Source organism: Ovis canadensis, chromosome 8 (genome assembly GCF_042477335.2).
Source record: "Ovis canadensis isolate MfBH-ARS-UI-01 breed Bighorn chromosome 8, ARS-UI_OviCan_v2, whole genome shotgun sequence".
Lineage (NCBI taxonomy): Eukaryota > Metazoa > Chordata > Mammalia > Artiodactyla > Bovidae > Ovis > Ovis canadensis.
Window position 1 is genome coordinate 95,163,387 of NC_091252.1, and position 9,600 is coordinate 95,172,986.

Genomic DNA, 9,600 nt, shown 5'->3' on the forward strand with positions numbered 1-9,600 from the left:
TTTGATGTATTTGGAGCCTGAGATTTGTAGTCATAAACCTTCACTCGGCATGTCATCCTCATAACAGGCATCAATCTCACCATCATGGCAAAAACAGGATTGGCGTGTTGGATGTACTGATGACATTCTAGGCCAATTTCAAAGCCAAGAAAGCAGTTACTAGATAAGGCATATGTTCAGCCTAATGAAGAACATTCTCAAATAATACACTGGATCTTGTATGTTTTCAATAAAGCAATAATTGGTTCATATCTGTACACAGAAAGATAGCTTTCATGTTTCTTTAAAAATATGTTCTTTAGACTAAAAGGCAATTGCTCACTGGATAAACTTTTTCACTGAATATATATTGTGGGGACACTACCTGTCCAAGACTTGCAATCCAAGACATTGTTATCTGTAGCAGGATAAAGGATGGCCCCCAAGAGATGCATCCACCCAGAACGTATGAATTTCACATTATTTGGTAAAAGGGTCCTTGCAGATATGATTGAATTAAGGATCTCAAGCTGAAGAGGTGATCACTGATGACCTGGATGGACCCTTATTCCAGTGAAGTTTCCTTATAAGAAGAGAAGGGAGACACAGATATGAGGGAGAAGACTCACACATGAGGAAGAAGACACAGATATGAGGGAGAAGACTCACACATGAGGGAGAAGACACAGATATGAGAGAGAAGACTCACACATGAGGGAGAAGACTCACACGTGAGGGAGAAGACACACGTGAGGGAGAAGACACACGTGAGGGAGAAGACACACACGTGAGGGAGAAGACACACACGTGAGGGAGAAGACACACACATGAGGGAGAAGACTCACACGTGAGGGAGAAGACATAGATATGAGGGAGAAGACTCACACGTGAGGGAGAAGACACACACGTAAGGGAGAAGACACACACATGAGGGAGAAGACACACAAGTGAGGGAGAAGACACAGATATGAGAGAGAAGACTCACACGTGAGGGAGAAGACTCACACATGAGGGAGAAGACACACAAGTGAGTGAGAAGACACCCATGTGAGGGAGAAGACACACACGTGAGGGAGAAGACACAGATATGAGAGAGAAGACTCACACGTGAGGGAGAAGACACAGATATGAGGGAGAAGACTCACACGTGAGGGAGAAGACACAGATATGAGGGAGAAGACTCACACGTGAGGGAGAAGACACAGATATGAGGGAGAAGACTCACACGTGAGGGAGAAGACTCACACATGAGGGAGAAGACACAGATATGAGAGAGAAGACTCACACATGAGGGAGAAGACTCACACATGAGGGAGAAGACACAGATATGAGAGAGAAGACTCACACATGAGGGAGAAGACTCACACATGAGGGAAAAGACACACACGTGAGGGAGAAGACACCCATGTGAGGGAGAAGACACACACGTGAGGGAGAAGACACAGATATGAGAGAGAAGACTCACACGTGAGGGAGAAGACACAGATATGAGGGAGAAGACTCACACGTGAGGGAGAAGACACAGATATGAGGGAGAAGACTCACACGTGAGGGAGAAGACACAGATATGAGGGAGAAGACTCACACGTGAGGGAGAAGACTCACACATGAGGGAGAAGACACAGATATGAGAGAGAAGACTCACACATGAGGGAGAAGACTCACACATGAGGGAGAAGACACAGATATGAGAGAGAAGACTCACACATGAGGGAGAAGACTCACACATGAGGGAAAAGACACACACGTGAGGGAGAAGACACACATGTGAGGGAGAAGACACACACGTGAGGGAGAAGACACACACGTGAGGGGGAAGACTCATACGTGAGGGAGAAGACACAGATTATAGGGAGAAGACACACACATAAAAGAGAAGACACACACATGAGGGAGAAGACTCACACGTGAGGGAGAAGACACAGATATGAGGGAGAAGACTCACACATGAGGGAGAAGACACAGAAGAGAAACTTGTGTGAAGATGATGGCAGAGACTGTTCTCATTCTGCCACACTGAAGAAATGCTTGAAACCACCAGAAGCTAAGGGTGAGGAAGAAATCCCCCCAGAAGTCAATAGGAATGTGACCCTGCAGCTATCTTGATTTTCTCCCAATGATACAGATTTCAGACTTCGGGCCTCCAGAACTGTGAGAGAGTAAATTCCCTTGGTTTGTGGCCACATCACTGCAATCTGTTTCCAGGGTCACCTCATCTTTTCTGTGTGGATGTCTAATCTTTCTCTGTCTCTCTTATGAGTAGACTTATGATGGCATTTAAGACTTTCCCAGATAACCCATGACAACAACTTCATCTCAAGATTCTTAAAGTAATCAGACTTGCAAAGACCCTTTTTCCATTTACAGGTTCTGGGATTAGGACCTAATATCTATGGGGGGGATTAATCAGTCTGCCATAGCCCCCAAATCTCATTGACTTAACACAGCAGAGACCAACATGAACAAGTACCCTTCTCCATCTTGTGGTATGCCAACTGGGACACTTGATGGCCAAGGTCAGAGCAGCAAGGAAAGAAGAGGGAGAAGAAAACACTCTAGGCTTTTAATTACCTTTGGCTGAAATTGACTCATGTTAATTCTGCTCACAGTCCATTGGCCAGAACTAGCCATAAGGACCCAACTTAACCGTAAGGAATACTGATGAAATGGAGTGGGATCTTAGGACCCTTCCCCATCCCCACCCCCACCACATCCTCATCCCATCTTTTGTCTGTGGGAAAACTTTAGCCAAAGAATAAGTTTAATCAGAGAAATGAGAAAATGCAGGAACAAAAGAAAATAGTCCAACAAGAATAAATAATAATAGTTCTAGTCATTAAGCAAAGCCAAGGACCTTTAGTTCCTCCTCAAAGGCTGTAGATAATATTCTGAGCCATATCCTATGAGCTGTCTTGTAGATACTGAAACTCCCACCAGGTGGAAGAAGTTAACTGCATAAGTCCAGACTGTAGCCATGACATAAACTGCCACAATTTGGGAGAACTGGCCTCAAGGAAATGGGAACAAATCAATCCTGGAACTGAAGATTATGGACTTAAAATAATCAAGATGACTCTGGTCAGACCACCAATGATGAATTTCAAGATGACCATCAGAGCTGACTGTGCTGTTTCTGCACATAGCCCCCTCCTTCTGCCTATAAAAATTCTTGCCTCCTGATTGTCAGGGAGAGGGGGAGCTGGCCTTTGGACGGCAGTCTGTCCTCCCCCAACACAGGTTGCTGGCATCCAAAATAAAGCAAACTTTCCTTTCCACCAAACTTGTCCCTTTATTGGCTTTTGAGCAGCAAGAAGTCAGACCCCACTTGTGGTTATATTGACATATGTAAGGGGGCAAATAAATATTTGATGAACACTAACTGTCTCTGCAACATGCTGAGACCAGAAAATCACGCAAACTTTTGCTGTGGGAGACAACTACTGCTTCTGTCACCCAACATGGTTCCCCGTGCCCCCCACTGCAGCAGAACTGCTCCTCTTCACGCCGCGTGGAGCCAGTTTCAAAGGTGGCCACATTACTCAATCTGTCCAACTGAAGTCTTAGTGTGGAATTTTCCACTTCAGTGTTGGAAATCGCACCAAAGGTAGCGCAATGCATTTTGTACACTAAAGACGCAGGTGCCGGTCTAGTTGCTCAGTCATGTCCGACTCTTTTGCAATCCCATGGACTGTAGCCCACAAGGCTCCTTGGTTCATGGGATTTCCCAGGCAAGAATACTGGAGTGGGTTACCATGTCCTTCTCCAGGGGATCTTCCAGAACCAGAGATCAAACCCATGTCTCCTGCATTGGCAGGCAGATTTTTTTTTTTTTACCACTAGCGCCACCTGGGAAGCCCCAGCTACCCAGAGTTAGGTTGAATTTCACAGGTTAAGGGCACCGTCCTCTACAGCCCACCCTCACTGCAGGCACCAGCCCAGGCCACCCACACTTCTGACCCACTGCTGCAAATGCAGGGGTTCCCACGAGCTCCTTGGGTTTGATAATTCCCTAGGACAACTCATAGAACTCAGGAAAACACTATCCAGATTTATTATAGCAAAAGGATACCAAACAAGAATAGCCAAATGAAGAGACATATGGGGCACCATGTGGGAAGGTTCCAAATGCGAAGCTTTTGTGTCCTCAGGATGAGTCACTCTTCTGGGACATTGATATACTCGTCAGAGTTGTTTTTACTGGGGTTTCACTCTATAGCTATGTGATGGGACCATTGGCCATGAGATTGAACTCAATCTCCACTCTCTTTCACCCATGGAAAGTGGGGCTGATATTACTTGGTTCATAGCCCCAACCCTCTAATTACATGGTTGGCCCTTCTGATCTGGCCGGCCCCATCCTAAAACTCTCTGGGGGCCAACAATGAGTCACCTCATATAAACTCAGGTGTGGTCCAAGAACCCACAGATGAATTACAAAGGCACTCCTATCACTCGGGAAATTCCAAGAGTTTTGAGGTTTTCTTCCAGGAACCAGGGACGGAGGCCAGCCAAATTCATCAGACAACAGCTGAGATGATGAAAGTCTGTAGCTACTGGCTACCAGGTCACCTGCCCTCCACTCATTCCCCCTGCCCACCCCCATCACCTACCACAGAGAGGAAAATCCTGGTAATGAGAGAGAATAAAATCAACACAAAGAGAAGATGAGATGAGATGAGACATGGAGAGTGAGAGCAAGCCCTGACTACACAGGCTGATTTCTTCAATGCAGCCCTGTCTCTCCCAGTTACAGGAGTCAATAAATCTCAACTCTCATTTAAGCTGCATGAAATTAAATCCCTGTCACTTGAAATCCAAAAAAAAAAAAAGAATAGCCTTCCTTTCAGGAGCATACTATTTGAATGAAGGGTGACGTATACAAGTGAAAAACGACATGACAATTTTCAGGCAACAATTTAAGAATAATCATACATTCATTCCATTCATTCCTGATTAAGTGCTGCAGGAGAAAGAACTATTCTTCTCAAGGAAGATCCAAAAGCTATGACATCCACTTTTATTCTAGTTCTCACTTTATTCAACAACATGCCGCTGCTTGGAATGACAGGACAAAGGTACTATGGAACATATCTAAAAGCAGGAGGAACACAAGGAAGAGCTGGACCTTATTTCATCCATCAGAGTGTTCACCATCATCCCCGTGGGAGTGGAGGCCATTAGGAGTACAGCAGAGTCATCAAATTCTAAAAATACATATTGCCTTTAAAACCAAAAACAAGCTTTAATTTGCAATCTCTTTTAAAAGTATTAATGTATATCTTTCAAAGTAGGTTAAAAAGCTTATTTCAATGAAAGAAAGGTGGAGAGCAACAATAGCAAATCACGCAAGTAGCAACATGCTCCTCTTCGCAAAACACTGAGAATCACTACTTTATACAATAGGTGTGTTTCTGAGAATCACTCTGTGACTCCTTGATTTGGGTCCTATTTTACCATCAATTACCATGATTATTTCAGATCGATGGGCTGCTCCATTCAATCAGACAATCAGCGGTGTGTCATCTCCCTGCCAGGTCCTGATGGGTCAGTAGGTTAAGCAAAGTAAGTGCTGAACAGGCATCACTCCTCCAGAAAGTATGTTTCATGATACCAGCAGAATCCTAAGTCCACGGTGGGTGTCAAAAGTAGAGACTGCTTGGCAGAACCCCACTTCGACAAAGTCTCATCAGAGTCACCCTAAAAGTATCCTTCCACGAGGGTGAAGCTGTCGGCTTCAGTGTGACTTGCACAGTTCTCCAAGGGAGGCTCCACCTCCAGCATCAGACCATAGAGTTTTGACAGGGAGCTTTGGTCCTAAGGATGTTCTTGAATCTGAGGAAGATGGCCAGGATCGGAAAACCCTAGCAGGCAGGTGAGATGGTGACTATTGACAGCTGATAGGCTCAGAGGCTGGCAAAATTATATGTTGAATGAATCCCTTTGACTGCAAGGATCACAACAAATTGTGGAAAATTCTTCAAGAGATGGGAATACCAGACCACCTTGCCTGCCTCCTGAGAAATCTGTATGCAGGTCAAGAAGCAATAGGTAAAACTGGACATGGGACAACAAACTGGTTCCAAATTGGGAAAGGAGTACGTCAAGGCTGTATGTTGTCACCCTGCTTATTTAACTTATATGCAGAGTACCTCATGAGAAATGTTCTGCTGGGTGAATCACAAGCTGGAATCAAGATTGCCAGGAGAAACATCAATAACCTCAGATATGCAGATGATACCCACTCTTAATGGCAGAAAGTGAAGAGCTAAAGAGCCTCTTGATGGGGGTAAAAGAGGACAGTGAAAAGCTGGCTTAAAACTCAGCGTTCAAAAAACTAAGATCATGGCATCTGATCCCATCATTTCATGGCAAATAGATGGGGAAACAGTGGAAACAGTACAGATTTTTATTTTCTTGGACTCTAAAATCACTGTGGATGGTGACTACAAGCACAAAATTTTAAAAAACTCTGGTTCTTTGGAAGAAAAGCTATGAAAAACCTAGACAGCATATAAAAAAGCAGAGACATCACTTTGCTGACAAATGTCCGTATAGTCAAAGCTATAGTTTTTCTAGCAGTCAGGTATGGATGTGAGGGTTGGACCAGAAAGAAGGCTGAGCACCAAAGAATTGATGCCTTCCTACTGTGGTACTGGAGAAGACTCTTGAGAGTTTCCTAGACAGCAAGATCAAACCAGTCAATCCTGAAGGAAATCAACCCTGACTATTCATTGGAAGGACTGATGCTGAAGCTGAAGTTCCAATGCTTTGGTCACCTGATGTGAAGAGCTGACTCACTGAAAAATACCCTGATGCTGGGAAAGATTGAAGGCAGGAGGAGAAGGGGGTGACAGAGGATGAGATGGTTGGATGGCATCACCAGCTCAATGAACATGAGTTTGCAAAAACTTGGGGAGATAATGAAGGACAGGGAAGCCTGGCGTGCTACAGTCCATGGGATCACAAAGAGTCAAACACAACTTAGTGACTCAACAAACAAAGCAAACAAAACACACCGTGACATCTTTGTAGCAAAGGATCTTTTTGCTAAAATGACGTCACCTCCAGGGGCCTGTAATTTTGGTAAATTCTGATTCCTAGGAATAATATATCTCATATCTACTGAACTTTCCACAATGACCAAGAGTTTTCAACACTGTGGTTTAGGAAACTGGAACTTCAGAACATGTACCAACAGCATTTTGGCTTGAATGCCAGCCAAGGACTCTCTCCACAAAGGTGGGATCAGTCAAGACTTGAGAAATCAGGATATTAGCTACCATTTATTTGTGCTCACTATGTGCTATATCAGGCTTCCCTGGTAGCTCAGATGGTAAAGCGTCTGCCTGCAATGCAAGAGACCCAGGTTCGATCCCTGGGTGGGGAAGATGTGCTATATCAAATTGTATCTACGTCATCTTATCAAATCTCACAATGACTTTACATGGTAAATATTGTTATCCCCATTTTAGAGATGACGAAACTGAGGCTCGGAGATGTCACCTGCTGCTAAGCAGTGGAACTAGGACGTGATTGCTTGTTCAGCTCCAAAACCCACACTCCAAACACCTGCTCCCTCAGCTGCAAGTTGCCAGCATTGTCAAGGAGAGTATCCCACTCTTCACCTACAGCCTGATCAAACTTCCCTCCCTGTCCTCTGAGACCAGGTGCAAATTCTTCAGTCTGATCAAGACGCCAGAGGATTACACCATCATTGTCGATGAGGAGGGCTTCCTGGAACTGCCCTCCTCAGAACACCTGGGTGTGGCCGATGCCACCTGGCTGGCCCTCAGTGCAGTGTCTGGCAGCGGCAGCTTCTCCAGTTTCCAGCCCATCGGCATGACCGAGATCGTCAAGTCATTCATGGCCCCAATGACCAATCAGAACATCTGTGTCCACGCTGTCCACCTACCAGATGGACTTCATCCTGGTGTGTGAGTAGGACCTGCCCTTCATCACCCACACCTTGTCATCAGAGTTAACCACCCTGCACGTCATCAATAGCAAGACGCTGGCAGCTGAGAACCTTAGCATCACGCACTGCTTCATGAAGGCTGAGGCCGTCCAGAGGCCCATCATCCACCCACTGTCCAGCCCGAGCAACAGGCTCTGTGTCACCAGCCTGGACTCTGACATACCGCCCACTGTTGCCACACTCCTTATGGACGTCACGTTCTACTCCAGTGGACTGAAGGACCGCCTGGTGTCCTCCAGCGGTAACTGTGGCCCCACCCGCTTCTCCTTCTCCCTGATCGAAGGCTACATCTCCCTGGTGATGGACGAGCAGACCCAGCAGAGGTTTCCTAGTAATTTGTTGTTCACGAGCGCATCTTGGGGGCTCTGGAAGATGGTGAGGATTGGAGGTCAGGCCCTGGGATTTGATAAGTGCATCGAAGTGGCACGGATCTCCAAGCCTTTGGCCACCGCAGACACCCCAACCTACTACAGCAGCACCTTCAAGTTCCTCCACACACTGGTGCCAGAAGAAAACATCAGCGCCCTGAAAGTCAGGCAAGCAGAAAAATAAGGAGGGCCTCTTCCATTCCTCCCCATCCGTGCCCCCAGGCCTGGGCCCACCCTGCCCTAAAGACTCCTGCGGTGTTTCTCAAAAGACTAGAAAATTGGCCCCGCGGCCCCCAAAGGATGGGTCTCTAGGAGACACCCTCAGTGGCTGGGACCCAAGCCAAGGCTTCCCCATGGCCTCCTGCCTTCCTGGAGTCCCCAGATCCTCCAGTGAGACCCCCAACCTCTTCCCCCACCCCAGAAAATGATGTCTGGGGCCCAGGGAGTTGTAAGCCCAGCCACCTTCTCATCCGGCCTCACTCAGGGCTGGGGTGGGTAGGGGCGGGGCAGGGGCGGGGAGGCATTGGCAGATGCCAAAGGAAGATGGGGTACCGATTCTCCTGTCATCTTGGGGGCTGGCTGAGCAGGGCAGAGTTCATGGAGCCCAGGAAGGCCCTTGTGAGGACAGGGGCTCTGGATCCTATGTTTGCTGGTGTCTGGTTCCATCAGCTCTGGGCTGGTTCCCGCAGACTGCAGGCCAGTGGATGGTGGTGTGCTGGTGAGGCTCCCAGGGAGCCCCCGGTGGGGGCGGAGGGAGCTGATCCGGGCGGGGAACCCAGACACCCAGAACCTTGCCTGCCAACCAGAGGGCCCGTGCCCCAACTCCCAGCAAGACTACCAAGGGGGTCCTGTCCAACCCTCTCCACCACAAGCGCTCATCCTCAGGACAGCAAGTTTCCCCAGAGACCCAATAGCCTGGAACACAAGCTCCTATGCCCTCTCCTTTCCCCAGACCCTCCTGGGGCTGGCAGAGCCTCGGTTCTCCCCAGGTGGGGGCATCCCCAGCATTCTGGGCTGGGGTTTCCTTAGCTCACCCCCACCTCCCCAGCAATCGACTAGACTGGCCCAGGGCTCCCCCACTGTCCTGCCCTCCCTGACCCACTTGTGCGGAAACATGGAAGGCCTCCGCCCCCCAACTCACCTGCCCGCCCGCCCCTCAGTCCAAGGACCGTGGCGTCATGAGTACTTAACCACGGAGGCAGCTTGTCTGAGCCTGAATAGAGAAAACTGTGCCTTGGTGTAGTTTCCCACTTAATGTATTTGCACCCACGCTGAGGT

General features: G+C 47.6%; 1 non-coding gene and 1 pseudogene across 1 annotated transcript; both read left to right on the forward strand.

Moving 5' to 3' along the window:
• Positions 1 to 8,506, forward strand: part of LOC138445167 (cytosolic arginine sensor for mTORC1 subunit 2-like) — a 47,964-nt pseudogene extending 39,458 nt beyond the window's left edge.
• Positions 7,295 to 7,366, forward strand: TRNAC-GCA (transfer RNA cysteine (anticodon GCA)). The gene has a single exon. It is a non-coding gene; the product is annotated as a tRNA-Cys (tRNA).
• Positions 8,507 to 9,600: the final 1,094 nt, after the last annotated feature.